The sequence below is a fragment of the Micropterus dolomieu genome, linkage group LG11 (assembly GCF_021292245.1).
Source record: "Micropterus dolomieu isolate WLL.071019.BEF.003 ecotype Adirondacks linkage group LG11, ASM2129224v1, whole genome shotgun sequence".
NCBI lineage: Eukaryota > Metazoa > Chordata > Actinopteri > Centrarchiformes > Centrarchidae > Micropterus > Micropterus dolomieu.
The window spans coordinates 18,821,596-18,842,536 of record NC_060160.1 but is presented as its reverse complement, the minus strand read 5'-3'; positions in this window follow the sequence as shown (position 1 = coordinate 18,842,536).

Below are 20,941 nucleotides of genomic sequence, written 5' to 3'. Positions count from 1 at the left end.
TATGATGGGGAATGTCACTCAATAGACAGTACATAAACAAGCGGGGTCATTGTTGGGAACTAATTGGCAGGGAAAAGGTTCCTGTAGCTAGATAAAAATAAGCAGTCACTGTGGTTTCCTGAGGACACACGAGGAGCCCTCTGCGCTGGCACGGCCTGTGGTGTGCAGTAATGAGAGAAGAGCTCGCCTCATGCCCAGTTTCCAGATGCACTGTCTTCGCAGGCAGGCAGCACGCATAAAGGGCTGGATAAAGCCTCCAAGCTACAGAACCGGGCCAGTTCAGTGAGTGCGTTTTATTTTGTGTTTTTTTTTTACTCAGCAGGTTGGCAGGGCGCCAGAGACGTCAGACAGGCAGCCCGTCTTGTTAGCACACCTCACCTTGATAACAGGAGTGTGGGGAGAGGGATGAAGCCAAGGAAGAAAAACAACTAGTGCACTAGGGGAGGGGCTCTGGGACAATTGTGTGTGTGTGTTTGTGTGTGTGTGTAGGTTTCGGTGCGTGTGTCCTCTCACGCAATGGACAAACAGTAACAACTGCAAAAACATTGGGTAGAGTGTTAAACTCAGAGCAGTTTTTCCGAGCTCATGTTTCACAACAGAGCACCAGGCAATCCCTCCCTCTCTTTCTCCTTTTCTTTCTCTCTCTGACTCCCCCCCCCTTACCTCCCATCCCCCACTTCCCTGGCTCTCCCTCACGTCTTTTGCCTCGCTTATTGCCCGTTTTCCTGCGCTCCCTCGCTATCTGTATGTCTATCACATAAACATACACACAAAACTTCTCAACCCCTCCATCCTTACATACGTGCGCTCCTTGCCCTCCTCCCCCTCCCTCTTTTGCTGGCTTTTGTTGCTGACTGACAGTGGTGATTTACTCCAGGTTTGGCAGGCTGCCAGCTACTCTCAAACAATTGCCTGAGCTGCAGGCCCAGCTTGTGGAGCCAAGTTTGGATGGCAATAAACAAAGTTGTAGATTGGCTCCTCTCCTCTCCTCCCAGTCCAACCCCAATCTTTGTGATCACTACAAAACTTTAAGAGCATTATTCTTTAGATTTTATTGTTACCAAATGTTTTGAGTCCTTGGGAGACCCCTTACAGAGATTAAATCTAGCTGCACATTATTTATCCCAATAGCCATTAGTTGTAAGCAAAACCAAGACTTACTCCAATGTGGCTATTAAATTACTTTCTCTGTCTATTTCTATCTTTCTCTCTCTTTTTCCCTCCCTCGTTAATGGTCCCTCAGAGAGGACAGTCCAGACGTTGACCAACCAGTTCCCCTCGTCTCTTCATAGACTGCCGTCTCAGCACCGGCCACCTCCAGCCAACTGTCACTATCCCTGCACACTGATTGGCTAATGCGATTGCCCAGAGGACTGTGGGTAAACTTTTGAACCCGTACTTCTCAAAGAGGGAACCACCTGGGACTGAAGCTCAGAGAACCAAACACACTCGTTTCTGGCTGCTCATCATTAACCTGCGGTCACCTCTATCCTACCATGGGAGGACATGAAAACCCTGTTTAAGATAAACAAGACAGCAGATACATGGAATCTCGCTAATAACTTTGGGGAAATGGGACAGTGGATACTTTGTGCAGGGATTATTATAATATCTGTAATGTAGCTGTAATTATATTCCTGTTTTCAAAAACAGCTAACTTTTCCGATCTGGTGTTTTGGCACAATCGCTCTTAAAAACTGGTGATTCTGACAGGCGGTCCCAGCAGTACTGCATCAGGGGAGCGCAGTAAAGCAAAAACAAGACAAGCCATTCCAATGAACAGATTTGCTCATAAATAATTCTCTTCCAAGACAGTTGAATGAATTTCAAATTCAGACAGAGATGAGGGTGGGCTGGAAAACAAAGTAATGGCATAATGTGCGGTAGTGTGCATCATTTGTCAAGTCCAGCCCTACAGCTAAACTGATTGAAACTCTAGCAGTGGTGATAAAAATAGCTCACCGCTTCTATTCTAATGCTGTTTGTTGTACAGTAGTTCACCTACAAATATTATGATGGCCTCAAGGGCTGACCTTAATTCCTTGGTATTTCATTTTGTGCTCCATGTAGAGCTGTGAACCATCGCATGCTAACTATATGCGATGTGGTTGAGTTGAACATGTAACATTTATGTCTCCACCTATTACAGATACTTGTGTTTTCCAACAGTGACCTTCTTATTCAGAGAAAATAGCTTTTGTACTTGATCTACTCCCCAAACCTGACACAACACACACACCAAAACATTTCAGCAACTGCAGAATCCTCCACTTAAGATGATGTGAAACTCCTACGATGAGCATGTGAAAGTATTGCCGTGGCTTACTTTTGTGGCATGCACAGTGTGCCTCTCTGCTCGGTGGCAACAGGCAGATGGAACCAGCAGCTCTGCAGACTTGTGAGGGGTTGTGAGGGTTTTCATGTGACTGTGACTGTGGCTGTGCGCTGTGTTGTGGTGTGACGAGGTGTGGTGAGGATGGGCCCTGCCTACCGAACAGCTACGACGCCGGAGAGAGACGGTGGTGAGCCCTGTGGTTGCAGCAGACAGAGCGCAGCCGCTGAAATTCACCACGCCGGGCAAAAGCAGGCAGGGACCCTCAACTGTAGCCTGACCACTCCGAAAGCCACCAGCATACTATGTTATTACATCTTATTGAGCATTATAACATGGCTGATCATTTGGGTTTGACATGCATGGAGCTGCCAGCTTGTCACAATTGCAGTGTAGGGATGTCTGCAAACCGGGAGTCCCCTCCTATCTCGCTGGATTTTATAAACCCAGGTTGTTGTGCTGATGAGAATGCCTCCTGATACTGTTTTCAAGGTTTCCTGGGGAAAACAGCCAGCAAGCACGATCTGGCTCAAAGCAGATAACACAGATGTAAATAACTCCTCGTCTCCAGCTTCAGTGATAACAAGAGGCCTAACACCATTGTTTTGGCACACCCTGACCTATGACAGCATTTGACAAGATCACAGCCTGTCTGATAAACGCACAGAAATCAGGGAGAGTTCTCTATCATCTCTCCCCTGTTGTTATCTAATGGGTTTACACCGAAAATCAAGCAGATTAACAGCATTAGGCTTAATAAATCCAGTCATGGGTGCGATAAAGACGGGGCTGGGGAATCTAAGCCGTAGCTCGTCCCTCCCTGCTGGGCTCTAACATGGGAGCCATTCTCTACCAGCGGAGGGATTTCATGCCGGGAAAAATGACATCAGCTCCACTGGTAAAGGTGAAAAATACATGCAACAGTGGACATTGTGAGTGTTTGTGATCATGCATCAGAGAGTTTGTAATGAATGCAAAGGTGGTGCAATGGAAAAATCAAGGTCTAAGTGGAATTGGCCTTGGGAATAAAATAAGCAATGACTCAATATAACAGCATTAATCCTAAGCTCTTACTTTTAGCAAATCATTTGGTAAGTATGTAGCTACGGCAACTTTGTGTCCGACGATGACAATGTGGAGACACAGTCGGTCTCATTTAGGCTGGTTGGCTTATTTAATACAGTGACACAGTGTCACACTGTATCATTTAGCTCGGCCGGTCTCAGGCGAGTCATTCAAACACGTTGCTCCCTCGAAAAACAGATTTCTTGTAAAGGCTGTTCCACCTCAGTAAATAGAGGGCACCCAGGGATGAATGGTGACTGCTCTCAGGGGTCCCCAGACAATACTGACTCCTACAATGCCTTTAGCTGGCACACAGATTTCAGTAATTAGGCTGTGACTGTTGCTGGCAGGGGGCCAGGGTCAGGGTAAAGGCACTATTCCATTGCACACACACACACACACACACACACAAGGCACTATTCCATTGCACACACACACACACACACACGCACAATACCCAAAGCTTTCCCCTCATGCAGCCCTGCCATGTTTGCCCCTATAAGCTACTATCCTTCAACCCCCCTTCCTCTATTCTCTTGTGTCATGTTTTTATGGGTCTGAGTCAGGGTCCCGGGGTTTGTTGGGTTTCTTTTACCGCTGGGTAGTTTGGCCTTTTTAGGGGGGAGGGGTAATTACAATGGTGGGGAAAACAAACAGAGGATGGAGCAAAATGGGACTTGGCCTGTGGTCACATGGGAGCTATTTATTCATTATTGGTCCAATGGGAACTTTTGTTTTCTTTACTTTAGGATGTTTAGATGGGGAGGTGCAGACAACAAATATATTGTGGACCGGTAAATCTTCTGATTCATTAGCGGGTGATGAAAAAAGTGGAGTCTTCTCGTCTCCTGATTAAGTTAATATAAAGTACCATGTCGTTTTTGGCTTGTTATTTTAATTTCTAAAAACAGAGCTCTGTGGAGTTTGGTGCACTGCTGCTGGCTAAATTTTGCCTCATTTTTTCTCTCTCTTTTTCTCTCAGACTACCTCCATGAACTCAGGCTGAACTGCCCCATACTGCCGAGGTTTTATGATCTACGTATCATGGTCAGTCACCCCAAACCAGCACTGGTTGGCAGAGTGGCGTCGAGTGGTTAGCAACTCAAGACAAACTATCCAGATACAATCTTGAACTCTTGAACTTATCGCAAATATACAGCGAGAGAGCGGGCAATCAGTCTCACTCTGCCTCTTTAAATCTGTCTCTCTGTCTCTCTTTATCCCTATCTTTCTTTTTGTCTTTCAGGCTCATGGCAATTAAACTTGGCAGTGAATTTCCTAGTACAGCCCGAGAAAAATCTTCTAGGAACCCGTATGTCTATGTTGTTACAGTGATGTTTCGTTGCAAACAATCGCCTCTCATGATGGTTGTTTTTATGAGTTAGAGCGGGTGAGAGTCTGGACATCGTCTTACCCACTCCAGCCTAGCGTAGCTACAACATTTTCCCCAGGGGGAGTGCAGCAGGGTGGGGGAAGGGAAGTTTGCAATCCCCTGCTCTCACGCACCATCTAGACAGGAACATTAGAAATCACAAGTAGGGAACAAGACAGAAATACCCACAGTGCCTACAGCCGCTCCTCCACCCTCTGTGACCCCGGGGTCGTCTGCTTGGTAGTGACCTCTGCAAACTCCACTCACAGGGATCAGCTTGTCGTTGGAGTTGTTCACATATGGATGAGTGCAGCTTCTGCAGAAGAACATGAGCAAGGAAAAGGCGGCTATTAATCAGAAAGGAAATTAAGTTAACAGGCAACACTGCAAGCATTGAGAAAGTTCAATTTGACGTTGAACAGTGATTCATCTTTTGATGAAAAAAATACAAACTCGATGTGAAAGTCAGATTTTGTTAAGTTATTTTATCAGAGCTCCACATGGTGAAACATTTGAAATTCAGATTGCAGTTGATTTCGAGTAGTTTGTTTTATCGTGCTCAGTCTCTGGCTTGTAAGTAGCCATGCAGTAATTGCTGATAGTGTATTTAATGTGCTTATTATCTCCTCAAATCTCTCTTCCCTATTTCCCTCACAGCAGATCATTTAACTCGCTTATTTGTGTTGGCAGCACAAGCCAAGCTGATGTTTACGGCACAGGCCCTCATGTAGCAGTGTTTACCAGTGGCTGTATTAATTCAGTGTCATTGCTGCAGCATTTGAATAATGAAAGCTACAGCAGCTGGGCGTCTGAGAGCAAGAAACAAGAGACATTGTCTCCCTTTTTCTCTGACTCTCTCTTTCTCTTTTTGTCCTCCCAACAACTTCTCTCACGTGGTTCTCACACCCCGAAACCTCACGCTTTCAATCACGCCCATAAGAGTTTGAGTATGTTACAATGGCTCGCACCAATTCCCTGGAGACTACAGAGCCAAGTCATGCTCATGTTGCTGCTTGGGACAAGGAGGTTTGTGTTTGAATTAATGTGATAATCAGCAGAAAATGCACATTACCATTAATTTTATGTTGTACAGTATGAACCCTGTGACCTTTTCAATGTTTACAATCAAGGCTTCACACATATGTATATGTGGGCATTAAAATGCATCATTTACTGCCTTTTAATAATAAGATGAACTTTTCATATATGGTTCAAACACCCTGATTTGTTTACATGTGACACATGGATACTGTTATCCACAGTAGTAAGATTGTTTATTGGGAGTGCATGACTGTTTGGCAAAGTATTGATGCCTTGAGGCAGAACTTCTAAGAATTATCATTAAAGGGTTAATAACTTGACCTTTGGCGACTATGTGGGTAAATCTGCTTGGAAATCCCCCTCAAAGAGTGGCACTTCATCTGCACAGCTTCGACTCGTCTCCCTTCCCTCATTAACTTTCAGTCAACCTCCAGCTAACATCCATTCGACAACCCCCAACCCACACCCCCGACACACACACACACACGCCCCTGGTCAGCCTCTTTATCAGCTGTAGTGCTACAAACACCGTTTTACTGGTTGGTCCACAAATCGACCTCAATCCCTAAATGCCTAGAGGGCTGTGAGGATGTGTCGACCAGAGTTCACTCGCATGCTTAAGCTGTGATGGTTTTCTTATCAGAGCAAGAAGCCAGCATCAGCGAGATGAAATTAACGTGAGAGGAAATTATCTCTTGTTACAAATTGCAGGTGGCATGTCACAAATTTGGTGAAACAGGCCCAAGGACTCAAGCGAACCAAGAAAGACTTTCTGGAGCAACAGTCTGAGATACTGAGGTTGTGATTGTACTGACGAGGAACTGACAGGCAAAGAGCGTTATGATACCGTTTCTGGTTCACATAAACTTGCCCAGCTCAGCAAGCACACACCCCCATTCATTACTGCAGCTTTGTCTGATAACATTGTAAAATATTTAGGAGAGAGTGGAACAGGCAGAATATTCATTTCAAAGTCAATTGTGATCAATGAGCAAAATAAAACTAGGAACTTTAGGGTTTGTTTTCCCTTTGAGGCAGAGGTGGATTAGTGATATACAATGTTGTTGGTTTGTTCTGAGGGCTGCTGGATCTCTGAAGCCTCCTGATTGTTTATACTGGAGCCATGCCTGTTGCTCATCTGATTGCACAAAAAAAACATTAGCACATGAGATTCACTTCTGATAACAGCCAGAAGTACTACTAGACACTAGAAGTGACAGGGTTTTCATAGCAATTTCTGCTAAACCATGTGCATTTTACCTAAAGCCTTTCCTTCATTGCCTCTAAATTTAATCAGAGCGGTAGACTTACTGTTAAACACATTAGGCCTATTTCTCCTACTTTGTGTGCCTCTCTCTATTCCTCCTTCGCTTTCTTTCTTTCATTGTTATCCTCTGGTGCGTCCGACCCTGATGTGCAGAATTAAACTAAACAAGCTGGTGTCTTCCTGGCCAGCTATTACTGCTGGAGGAAGTCAGCGGAGGCTCCGGTCTGAGGTAATCACGCCACCGGGGTAATTGCACTCTGTAAAACACTAACTGGATGTTTAAGTCCAGACCCAGAGGGAAGTCATTAATGCCATCTTAATTAAGGGTAATAAAGCTCTTTTCTGCCTTTTGGGGTGGAGCAACCTTGACTTGATCTCTGACACACTGTATGGGTCAATCAAGAAACTCTATCATTCGCCAGACATGTCTTCACAGTTACACACCGCATTAGGTTTCACCCTCACCTCTGTGTCTTGATCGTTGATATGGAGGAAATAAGATGATGGCTTTTGCTCGCTGTGTGTGTGTGTGTATGTGTCTGTGTGTGTGTGTGTGTGTGTAAGCATACGTGCCTTTTCTTACATATATGATTGGGTGTGTTTTCTTATGCTGGTTAATCTTTTCTGTGCCAAGCCATAAACTACTATGACCGGCATACTCACACAGTCATGCACACACTCTTCTCTTGACATACTCGTTTCACTGTGGCAACATCTATAAACAACAAAGTGGAGAACAATGAATAATTCATTAGCAGGTCCACAGTAACTTTTCCTTCTTCAAAGTTATATGATAAAAAAAAAATCTGGGCACCGTGATAGTGGGAAATGATTAAGCTAGAAAAGCATTTCTATTTAGTTGCTTCAACCATTGCGGCAGGAAAAACAGCCTGCCAGGGTTAGGCCAACCCAGTCATACGATGACTGTAGCTCCGGTGGCTTAGAAAGAATAACACTGGGTCAGAGAGGCAGAGAAGGAGCACACACTGATATGAGTAATGGCAAACAGCTGCTCAGGCCAGCAGCTAAAAATACACACATGTGTGTGACAGGTGTGCATGTATGTGCATGTCTCTGTTGTAAACTAACTCTGTTCCAAACTGTGTGGTGCAAGCTTAATTTCATAGATTAAAAGATAGAATACATTAAATAAATTACTAATAAAATGTACTGAGCTAGCACCACAGAGTTATTATGAGGGTTTGGGTGAAAAATTGAGATGCACTATTTTACAATGGTGGATGAAACATTCAGATCCTTTATTTTAGTAAAAGTATCAATACTCGAATTAAAAGAAAAAAACACCATGTAGTATCCTGAGCAAAATGTACCTCACAAAAGTAAAATTACTCATTATTGAGAAAAATGCATTGTTATGAATTATGTTATCTGGTGAAGGTGGGGCTAGTTTAGATACTCAAGCTTGGCAGCAGTGTACAGAACAATCTCCAATCAAGGTCTCCTTACTTTCTTGTCTCTGAGCTTTTGGCCATCTCATATGGTCTTCACCAGTGGATGATAAGTTTCCTCAGTTGTCGTAGAACTGTTGATGTTTAAACTTATTAAGCACTTCTTCTCCATTTTGTCTTAAAAGCTGAGCTTGTCAGTTTATTGTTGGCCTTGGAAACAACAGTTGGCAAAACAATCTCCACTTAAGGTCAACTTACTCACTTGTTCAACAATGATGAGAAGTCTTGAAAGTGCTCAGACTAATGGAAATGTTGTACAGCTATATAGTTCCACGACAGCTGAGAAAGCTTCATCTGTTGAGGAACGCCATATTCAAAAGCTTCAGAACCAGCAAGTAGACCTTGAGTGGAGATGGTTTGGTCCAGGGGCGTAGGTATAGACAGTGCAGCCGCACTGGGAGCGGCCCCGCCGAGTTACGTGCTGGTCTTTTCTCAGTTATGTGGTAAAAATGCAGTGAAATATAAAAAAAAAATTATTTCACAGATTCAACAGAATGAATTTAGTCTTATTTTCTTTGGTATTAGTGTCACATAGCCCACATATGCATTGCTGGGTAATATGTATATGGATGCCAAATCTTAAGTTTCTACCTGTTTAACTGTGTGGATGTGCTTGTGGGTATTAAACTGTATGTGCACTGTAGCTTGCCTGTTTTCAGGACATGGTGGTGTTATGAGTAGGCCACTTTTCTTTCTTATTCACCATAATCTCTTGCCTCTCTGTTGAAGAGGAATGTGGTTGCCGTGATTCGGGAGGTTTATGTTGATGAAATTGCCCGCAAAATACTGCATCATTTCAGTACAGTCTCCCCTGCACTGTACTGTTTGTAGTGACGTTTCAGGTTTTTGACAATGACAGCACTGGCCATTCTCCTTTTAACTTTCTCTTTGACTTGTACTGTACAAATACAAAAGTCTAGATGACAAAGTCGGACTCTAAAATCCATCACATGATGGTACTTTAGACTGCTGCGTCCAGGCGCACGCAGCACAGCCGCAGCAGCAGCAGCAGCAGCAGCTAGAGCAGCAGCAGCAGCAGCAGCACGTGTGTGTGTTGGAGAGAGACGAACACAAAGAGAACTGTTGAATTTAATATCTTAATATGGAAAGAAATCAATTTAAGGAACTTTAAATTAGGTATTTACTGCATCTAATCTTATCAGTTGTTAAACTGTGCAAATCGAGGAAACAAGGAACATAAATTTGCCAATATAGGGTTCCCTTCTAGACAGGAATGCAGTGTGTGTGCACGTGTGCTTCATAACGGTGTAGCCCAAGGGCCCATCATAACAGCCTGCACTGGGGCCTGTTGTTACTACTTTACACCACTGGTTTGGTCAACTAGTTTATGTACTGTTAGGTAGAACATCATCAACAATATGCATGTTTTATTAACTGATTAAATGTTTTGTACATTAAAACCTAGTGTTGTGTTGTTTGTTGCCATGTATGCTCAAGTGCTCATCATCCATGTTCCTCCCTATAATTTCACACTATTCCACTGCTCTACAGGAGGTGTCAATGCACAGGAGACATGCAGCAATGTGCCACTAACAATATGTTAGACTTCTAGCCAGTGCACATGGATATAAACAATGCAGGTTTCTTTCAGAAGTTTCATGAGGAAGGAGATGCATTCAACATGGTTGTTATGCTTCGAATGCACACAGTGTATTTTGATGAGTAACGCTGCATGTAAACATAAACTATGTTTGTTTACCAGAAAACTCCACTGGGCACCTTTAATCTTCAAAAGAACTATTATCTAGACCTGTCACATTAAATATAGTGAAGTAAAATACAACTTTTCCCTTTGAAATGTACTTGTGTAGAAGTACAGTACAAAGTAGCAGAAAATGGAAATACTCAAAGCGCAAGTACCTCAAAATTGTTCTCTAGCACAGTACTTGAGTGAGATACTTTCCACTGCTTCTATTTTCATCCACACCCGTACTGCTGCAACTGCAAGCAAATAAAAAGACAATCTATTTAAAATTATGTAAACTATTGAAATATTGGTGTTTGGGATGCAGTTTCATCTCTCTTTATGTCCAACTCTCTGCGGGAACCCCGTGGAAAGGTCCACAGTTCCAGTAACAGGATCTGGAGTGGTAGGGTCTGGACCCCAGGCAGCAAAAACAATCATCTGGCTTCTACTGGGAGTTAGGAGCAGGCCCTCCGCCAATAATAACAACTCTCTCATCAACCGAGGGAGCGAGAGCAACAGAGAGCAGCGAGGGGGCGTAAAAGTGTTTATCTCTTGTGTGTTGTGTAGGTGGCTCTGAGCGTTCTCGGTGATGTTTCACGTGTGGGATCGAACAGCGGAGGGACTCATGTGTGACCACAAAGTCAGCGTTATGACCTTTTGTTCTGTCACATGCACAAACACACATGCACACAAACTGTCAAACAGCAAAATAAGCAACAGAAGGTACCTCTCTCGGCCACGGCCACTGCCACCATCCTCCACGCACGCACAACCATATCCACATAATAACAACAGGTTTCACCAAGGACATAGCTTCTTGTCTTTGGAATGGTGAACTTCAGGTTTGCATCCTCACACACAATCACATAGCTATTATATCGTCATAAAACAAACTACGAATATGCATCTAGATTTGCTAAATGGCTGTAGCAACTGTGCATGTTTCTGGACCAAAACCTGCTTGCACTTTTGTCCTTCTCAAATCTGAAATTGTTTTGGAAATTCTAAAGTGGAAATATAAAGAAAAGATAGCAATGCACACACAGAAAAACAAACACAGATGTAAGCAAGCAAACAAATTTAGTGATATCCTGTTTTCTTTTGAATGTCTTCCCCTAAATATAGTTTTTGTGTGTGTGTGTGTGTGTGTGTGTGTGCGTGTGCGTGTGCGTGTGCATGTGAGTGTGTGTGTTTGTGTGTGTGTGTGTTTCAGTCTAACTAAAAGGATTAGGGAGGCCTGTCTTAAATATTCTGTCTGGTTTCCCCTGAGGCCTTCTGGTGAGGACAGATCCCTGCTGGAGACTGACTCTGTCTGCATGAATCACAGCGTGGGCGTGTGTATGTGTGTGTGTGTGTGTGAGATCCTGCGTGTTTATATGTATCGGACTTTGTTTGTGTCTGCCCGTATGCTTTGCTGTCCATCTTATCCCTATTCCCCCAGATTTCTCCCACTCTCTCTTATCACTGCTTTCCGCCCGACAACCATCCTCCGTCCAAAACATCTTACATGCAATTTATGCATATTATTAAAAAAAAGGCTAGTTCTGAACTTTACTTCTGATTGCCTGAGTCACATTCAAAGCTCCTGTAAAACACCCCATTAATGCACACCTGCAACCACATAACAGCCACCCACACTGGTGCTTATGTGTCATTTAGCAAACCAGTGTTCAGCTACTGTTCAAACTTGGAAGAACATTTTCAGCAGTGTCACTGGTGGCATATGGTGATTTTTTCCAAGGAGTTACCTAAAAAAGGCAGCTGTTTGGATTTTTAAAAGGACTTGATTACCCAGAAATCAGTAAAGTCAAGACTCCTTGTTCTTAAAAGCCTGTCTGTTAGCAGCTGATCTGGGTGGAAGCGGGAAAAATGGTCTTTCAGCAGCATGTTCACATCTTATTGAGACGGTATTCCCTGGGTGACTACTTGAGTCTTTTATTTTCAGGCCACTACTAATCCACTACATTTCAAAGGGAAATATTACTAGTACTAAAAGTGCTTTTTACATCACTCCATTTATTTGACAGCTTTAGTTAAAAGTTATGTTAAAATTAAGATTTCTGTATGCAAAACATATGAAGTGCTTTTGAAATGCAACATTTTGTTATAAATGTAACTACCCAACAGTGTTTATAAATAGAACATAAACAATTAGTTGATTAAGCAATCAAAAGAGTTGGCAACTATTTATTTTTTTCGAAAATGTCAAAAACAGTTTCCAGTCTGTTAAATGTGAGTATTTGCTGCCTTTCCTTTTGTTTGTAATTATTTATCAAACCAAACAATCTATTATTATATTATACTAGTCTATTAATTAAGAAAATAATCAGCAGATTGATCTATTATGAGAATAATCATTACGCAGTCCCACAAAATAGTACAAAATGAGCTCCACTTTAACCAACTGTAAGGTACCACGTAGTTTATTTATCATTATACAATTCAAGGTAGTATAAAGAAAAGAAAGTTTGTAGTCCCCTCATGCTACACACAGTACTTAACAGATAATTAAATGTGTAATATAATATGGTAACATATAAAATAATTAAAATAAAACAAATCAACAAATACAGTTATTTATATACAGACAAACACATATACACCCAGAACATTCTGCAGTGCTTTTTTTGACTTTGCGTCTTGGGTAAATGTAAACAGTAGCAACAAGAATAAATATACCATAAATTTGGTTTTCATCTTTACAAAAAAAGTCTGACACCTGTGAAAAGGTGTCCATTTTCACTGTGTTTGAGCACCAGGCGTCATCAGTGTAAAACACAAAGTCCACCTCCTCTCATCATGCCGGAGTCTTGCGCTGACAGCTCGGAAATCGGCCCGCCCGGCTAGTGCTTGCTGTTGCTTGGCCAACCTTAGTCCCATTTTGTCCAGGCCGAACCTTCAGGAGATTAGCCCTAAGTCCAAACTGGGCCAGCATGGCTCCTATTCCATTCCTCTGAGCAATCACTGCACCTGCTGTGGTGCCTGGTCCAGTTGATCTGGCTGGTGGATCATTTAAGGTCCGCTGCTCTTTCAGCAGTAAAGTAGTAAAGTGTAACGAAGTTTGAAGGAGCTGCAGGCCGCTGCATCCAGTCACAGGGGACATTTTTAATGCAGGACTTTTACTTAATAATTTTAGTGATTTTGTTCATTTTTACAGTGTAAAGTTACGGTTAAAGGTATTAGTTCTTTCACTGAAGTAAAGGATCAGCATACTTCATCCACCACTGTCACTTCTTGAACACAAAGAAGACTCACCGCCATTGTGGGTTCAATGCATGCAATGTATATGCAATTAAGTCACACTTCCCCCCTTGAAGATTTACAGTAGACTGAAAAGAGGGGTGTATTTTTAAAATAAACATCTTGTGAACATTTACATTCATTGTTTTTGATAAAACATTCTCTAAGGCTGCTTTTCTGAAAGCAATAAACCTCTCTCCCTCGTGAATTACAGTCCCTTAAGAACAGCTAACTCCACTTTGTGCCACCTAATGGCTCTTAGATGCTAAGGGTGGTTGAGTAAAGAAATGCTGACACTCTTTGTGTTGAGAGAAGGGAGTATAATTCTGTCTGAGATGAGCTGTGATGTTGGCCACTTGTGTGGAAGTCAGGGTTTAAAAGTTCAACAGTCAGACAGACAGGGGTTGAACAGGGTGGTGCTGTGAAAAACCTCTGTGGTCAAGTAACCCTGTGTGTGTATGTGTGAACAAGTGTTTGTACGTGCCAACATGTGCTTGTCTTTTGCAGAAGAGAGTGCGACCCAGTTAACTTGCATCCTCTGGCAGTAGACATGAAAGATCTTATCAGCCGTATTCATCTGCAGGGTCTGTGATGAGGGGGTGAAGTCTGCGGTTCCTCCTGCGTTTCATCGCATCACAGCATTTTACAGCACTGATCCGCTGACCTGAAGCTGACTTATAAGCTAAAGTCACAATGCAAAGATCACTCGCTTATCGTGACACTGACTTCTTGTGAGCAGATTTACTCATGATTCAGACAGAGTCACGTGGTGTGTTTAACTTCCTAACTTTACCACAGAAACACTGTGAAGTACAATAGATTGAGACAGAAAATGAAAAATTACCCTAGTGTGAAAAGCAACCCAGGACAACTGGATTTGCAGTTACATTCAGGTAAACAGAGTGTATTCAGTGCCACCTGCTGCAGATTGGCTTGCAGTAATCAGTCAGAGCAGAGTCTAGGTTTATTGTGCAGTTGAAAAAAACAGAGGTTGTAAAGGCATTTGTGGATCTTGCTCAGATTTGGAACAATACAGGCCCTTCCTGTACAACACCTGTGGTCTGTTTCTGGTAATTTTACGAGTGTCAGGTCACAGTGTTCCAGTGAGGTCCGTGACTGCCGGGAGGATTTGTCACCACAGCAGAGACACATGGTGCTGACTGAGGAAAAGTGTAGTAGTTTAATGTGCCTGTACGTGAAATTTTGTTTGTCACAGAGGTTTAGTATAGAATAGAATTCATGTATTTTAAGCATATAAAACAGGGTTAAAAAGATGGGTTGCCCTACATTAACTTCCACAGTCCAGAAACATCACAATCGGTAGGACTGGGTCCTAGCAGGTGGCATTTATTTGGTTCAAGTGTGGGGATGAGGTGTGGAAAAATGGACAGACAAAAAGAAATGAGGCACAATTATAAACATAATTTTTACTCATGTCTTTTGGTACTTGAACCACTTCAGCACTGATGGTTGAATTAAAAAGCTAAGGGGGGAAAAGGCATGTCCGTGTATATGCTGTAAACTGAGCCAAATGTGCATCTATTGCAGGTTGCTTTCTTCGCTCATTCTCTCCTCTCTGTCTTCTTCCTCCTCCGGAGGCTGCAGGATCTGCCCAGGCTGTTTTGATTTTGCAGCGGGTGAGTGGCAGCCTCGACCCCACCTGACCCCCAACCCGGCTTCTGCTGATGTCAGCGTCTTGCAGCAGATTGGAGCGTGTAGTTTTTAAACAAAGCCCCAGTCTCGGCCCCCTGAGGGGGGCTCATCCACTCCATTCCTTAAAGGGGCCGTGCAACAATTCAACTAGTGGCTGTTTTTGGCACACTTGGACTTCTGTTTTCTCACAGCACATGCCTCCTCTTTTCATTTCTATGTCACATGGCTGATCCTGTGCACCTAAAGGTTTTAACATCAGTTAGTTGCGTAGATAGTCACTACTTGTTACATTAGCAAGAATAATCTTGAGGCAAAACAAAACAAGTGAAGCCAGTGACAGCACATGGCTGGATGCCGTGCCTGGTCAGGATATCCTGCCATGCCCTCTTCTTGTCTGAATAAGCTCTCTGTGGAGGAGGCAGACTTATGAAACCTACTCATAACTTGTCCTCTTATCATCACTGTCTTCTCTCCCATCTTAGGCACACTTACCCACACTCATCAAAGTCATCAGATTTATTGGCTATTTTTATGCCACAGAGTTCAGTAAACATTTTCTTTCCTTTTTCTTTTTCTTTCCCGTCTTGGCCACTCTGAAAAAGGAAATATTTAATGTCAGTGAGGCTTCTATGGTTAAAATATACTTTCTGTATTCAATTGCATGCTGTGAAACAGACAGCAGTCTGCACAGCAACAGGTTTATGTCGTGACTACATTGCAACAGCTTAATATGTCTCAATAGTGAATGCAATACAAATGTGCAAGTTTGTTTTTGTGTGTCTGAACATGTGTTTGCATGCATGCTGCAGTTTATGCCTGAGGTCAGCTCACAGTTGGATAACATAAAAGATCATAACAGACATAAGTGCATCAGATTTTGCAATAAGCTGAAGGGGCATAGGAGACAGCACAGGAACAGAACATATTGAGTGACTGCACAAAGAGGAGATCAGCTTGGTTAGGTCAATGTAAACATCTCATACAAAACACCCTATACATTCACAAACTACACTCTCATACAGACACACACTGAAGTCATAGTGTTGGCATGTCGTCTGCACCTGACCCAACTTTATTGCCCCTGTGTGCCCTCTTTGGCTGAGTATGTTGTATGTGTAGTTTTTGTGTGAACAGCTGGGCTGAAGACTCCAGGCTCCAGAGCCCAGTCATCTAATATCTTCTGGCTGGCCCTGAGGTCTCCAGTCCTGAGGAAATACCATCCATAAAGAACTTCTTATCTGGACGGGGCTCCTTTACATTGTGCTGTTAATAAAACACCACAGAGACTCTTTGACTGTATTCCAAATCCCAGCCACATTTTAGATAACAACTCTGGATCATAGAGGACATAGACTCTCATTCCTCCAAATGAAATTACACATGATGAATCAGTTGTTTTACAGGCAACTGTCCTTCTTGATTACCTTGGCAACAAAACATGTACTTAATTCTTTGATAGCGTCAGAGTTATTTCAGAATGCAGAATGAGGTACATCAGTCAAATTAACCTCCACTTACTTGATGTCCTTTCAAATTCAGTCTGTCACACAGGCTGATTTAAGCAGCTACCATTTAAGTGTAATGTTACTATTACACAGATCTCTGTGAATCACGTAAGAAGTCATTATCTAACACTGGCGCCACTGTCTGTGAAGCCACACAACACTGCTGACCATCTCATCATGAGATTCCCATTAGTTTTTAGAACACTCTGGCTTAGTGCTGGTGGATCATAAAGGGGAGGAGAGTAAACCAGCGTCACTGGCAGAGATTCTACTTAATGTATCTCCGTGCAGTAATTTCCGCTCTACATGGGGATTCACTGAAAACAATGCATGCACATACTGGCCTAGACCTCACGTAGCTACATTGTTATTTTTATATATTTATAGTTTTTCCTCCTTAATTTAAAATGTATCTACATGAATATACAAAAACACAATTGAAGAGATGCAAAGAGCATTCCAAACCAACAGGCAGCGATATAATCCCATGTTGGCCAATCAAAAACCTGTAAAAAATGCTTCTGGTTGGCTCCCGAGGAAGGCACATCAAGGATAGGGGAATCAAATTTGTGGAGCGAAGTGGAGTTATTCTTCAATATCACACTCAAATATCAAGTTAGCAAAACAAAAACGTTACAACGAGCACTGTTGTGCCACGTCCGCCTTTGCACAAAATGTTGCACTCTGTACACAAAGGAGATGACGGCGCATCACTGATTTCACAAGCCAAAAATTCAGTTTTCCCCGTCTATACTGCAAACGGAGTTTCTGCAAATCCTCTAGGAATTTTCAAAAAAGTTTGTTTTCAGTGAACTAAAAGACCAAAGCAATGTTTTTTTAAAAATACCTGTGTATGTGTGGACATGGCCCAAGCTTTTTTTTTGGGTTGTGTCATGAACAGACAGACCAGTGGCTCGTCTGTTGATACAAGTGTCAATTTTAAAAGAACTTTGAGGCTTGTTATTATTAAAATGCACTTGTTATTGCCACCGGTTACCATGGGGGCCCCAAGATCAACCAGAACTGAAATCATAATAGTTCAAACTTTAAAGCAACTATAATATATTTTATTCCTAACAACAATGGATCAAATGACCCACAGAAAATGCCTATCCAACTGCAGCTCCATCGTCTCTATGGAGTGTTTTAGGTTGTTTAAACAGATTTATTTTGTTTTGCTTGCATAGTGTAGCAGCAGCTGTTTTTAGTAAAAAAAAATCTAAACTACCTACTACACTACCTGCCCAGCAGTAAACTGCAGACCAACACTGTTAGCAACTAGCCTGGTGAACACAGAGACGCATTTACCAACATATTCCCACAGTAGTTGGTGAGGACTAAAAACAGAACTAAACATATGTCAAGTAGCCAGAAACTCCAAATGAACACCAGAGTAGCTCCATATCTGCCTGATAGACAACTAGAGAACTTTTTGCTAACACGTTTCCCATTTCAACATAAAAGGTGATAATATTTCAGTGTTGTGTTTCCACCTTGTGTCCACTGCCCCCAAGAGGCCAAAACAAAGACAGTTATGGTGGTTTAAAGAGGGGCCAGATTTGTACAGATATCCGGGCGTCACTCAGTGCAGCCTCTGTTGTGTTGAACACTCTCCACTGGAGGGTTTGAGGAAGATGTGCCTTCCATAGAAGTAGTTATGGGGTGAGGGGATTGACACTTCACCTTGTGGTCTCAGACTTGTTTTTCTAGCCCCCAGGCCGCTGCTGCCTCATATACAATACATAACTCTTCTTCTTTCTAGTCTGCCTTTCTTCCTCCTGGCATCTCTCCAGTGCCTCAAGCCATCTGAATGGTCACCGGAGATGACTCTATCATCCAGACAAATCTCAATGGAGGCTGGCCAATAATTTTAGATCCTAATGAGCTGCTTATAAAAGCGCCACTTCCTCTATTTAATTCTCACATTTTTACAAAATCAAAATCAATTCCACCAGACAATGTCAAGGAAAGATTAAAAGATTCTTATGAAGTTAATGCCTTACTCCTGACTCGGAAACTTTATTTTTTTTTTACTTCAGTAATGTTTTTCCTTGAACCTCTGCAGCACTACCAAAATGCTTCAGGGGAACACAAGGGTGAAGGTCAAAGGGATATTGGGGGGGAAGGGTCACTGCTCTTGGCACAAACTAGAGAAATCTGATCCAAGATTATAAACATGCCCATGTAAATAACACAGATCCATTGTGTCATTTTAGGACAAAGGGGCATTAAGTGTCTCGGTGCACTGGAATTGCAAATGTGGACTGAGGTGCTGTTTAACCCATATCAACATTTATTAATTTAATTATTAGCAGTTTTACAGTCTTTGCATTTGGAATGAAAATGAAAAAAAGGTTTAAGTTGTATATGACTTTAGGAGACAACTTTATTGTTCTCTTTAGGTATAATGGGCTGTGAACTTTTTCTATCCTGCAGCTGTGATGTTTTATTGGCTCAACAAGCTGGTCTTAAAACTGCCTGTCACTGTCTGAGCACAATTAACATAATAAGCATCTAATATTGAGAGTCATTACAAGGGGGACTATTAAATGGTGGAGGTGGTAACCACAATGTGACTCAGCACACACAACACACACACACACACACACAACACACACACACACACACACACACACACACACACACACACACACACACACACACACATGCACGCACAGCAGTAATGAATTCTCCCAGCACAGTACAGTGAGCAGTCCTACTGCTAGATTCATGTCCTGACATGTACCCTGACCTCAGCAGAGAGGGAAGCAGCCTGAGGCTTGAATCCACACTTTAATAAGTAGTAACTCTGACATGCTGCATCGGCTACAATCTGCTGCTCCCGGCAATTACTTGTGTGTGAATTTAGAAATATATAAAATAAAATCCTTCTTTTCAATGTTATCCACTTTTAATGAAGTTACAAACGGTCACTGCTCTTGCAGAGTGTTGTATGACTGGCATACGCTGCTTTTGAAATAAGTTTGCTTTTGGATTTGTGTTGCCCTCTCCTCCAGCTCCAGCACAATGTGCAACATAAAAGCCAGCCACTTCAGAGAGCGTGTTGAGCTTTCAACTTCAACATGCGCCTCCTGGGACCTCCACTCACTGTCAGAGCGCTCAGAACAAAGCACACCATCCACACGGCAGCCGCTGAAAACATTAAGCTGCAGTGTGTGTGTGTGGGTGAAAGATAGTGGGGAGGGCATACTGCGTCGATGCATGGAGATACTGTTTCATAAGGTTGCTGTTTATCCTTGTTTTGTTTCTAACTTGACTGACATTGATTTGGGTTGTGCATTAGTGCTCAAATGTCATTACACACAGTGTGTCAGTCACAGAAACTGTATCAAACCCGAGGCCTATCCATTTGGCATGGAGTGGATGCTTGTGGTATTGCAATGATGCATAATATCACAGCCTAATCAAACCTGCACAGATGCGCAACCCCCGTGTGTTGCATCCATTATTAGACTTAGACTAAACATGCCATTGCACAAAGGCTTTAGATGTGATGATCCAAAGCAAACATCATAAAAGAGTTTTCTGAGAAGAAAAGGATTTTTTTGTAAAATAATTAAAAAGTATGTAATGTGTGTAATGTGTGTAAAAATGCCCTTTTGTTTCTCTCAACGTCAAGTCTGAACTAACAGCTGGATGACAAAAAGTACTAAAAGTATTAACACTTGAAATGAAAAATGCAATTCAGTCCATCCTCATTCAATCTAATTTGTCCTTGGCTTGGATGCAAACAAGTCTTCAAAGGGAGTAGTTAACCCGAGTTCTCCCTCCCGCCACCCAACACACCCACACACACACTTCGGTTTTTAAATCTCCTTGAAGATGGACACATCAAAGACATCCGTTGGCAAGAGTGACCTGGCCTGACCACTATGACTGGAACCTAGTTTCTTTAAACAAGCACAACTATGACGCCGCAGGTCACCTGTCTCACCACAGCCTGGGGGGAGAGCGGGTGAGGAGAGTGAAGGGTGGGAGGGTTTGGGTCTATTTTTTCCCTCTTCTCACACACCTGCAGTGGTGCAATTTCCTTTGCACTCCTCAAGTTCCTGTACTCCTGTCTCTTTTAGACATGTAGCCCTCTTCTCACCAGAACTCCCCACCCCCATCCTTCTCTCTTCACCTCATCTGGCCGGCATTAGCACTGGCGCTGACACGCATGGCTCTGATAGGCGAGAAGCAGTGTGGAGACATCTTAAGTGTGCCAGTGGAAAATTCTCCCCTCAACCTAAAACAGCATGCCCCAAAGCCAGGCCACAACAATACTG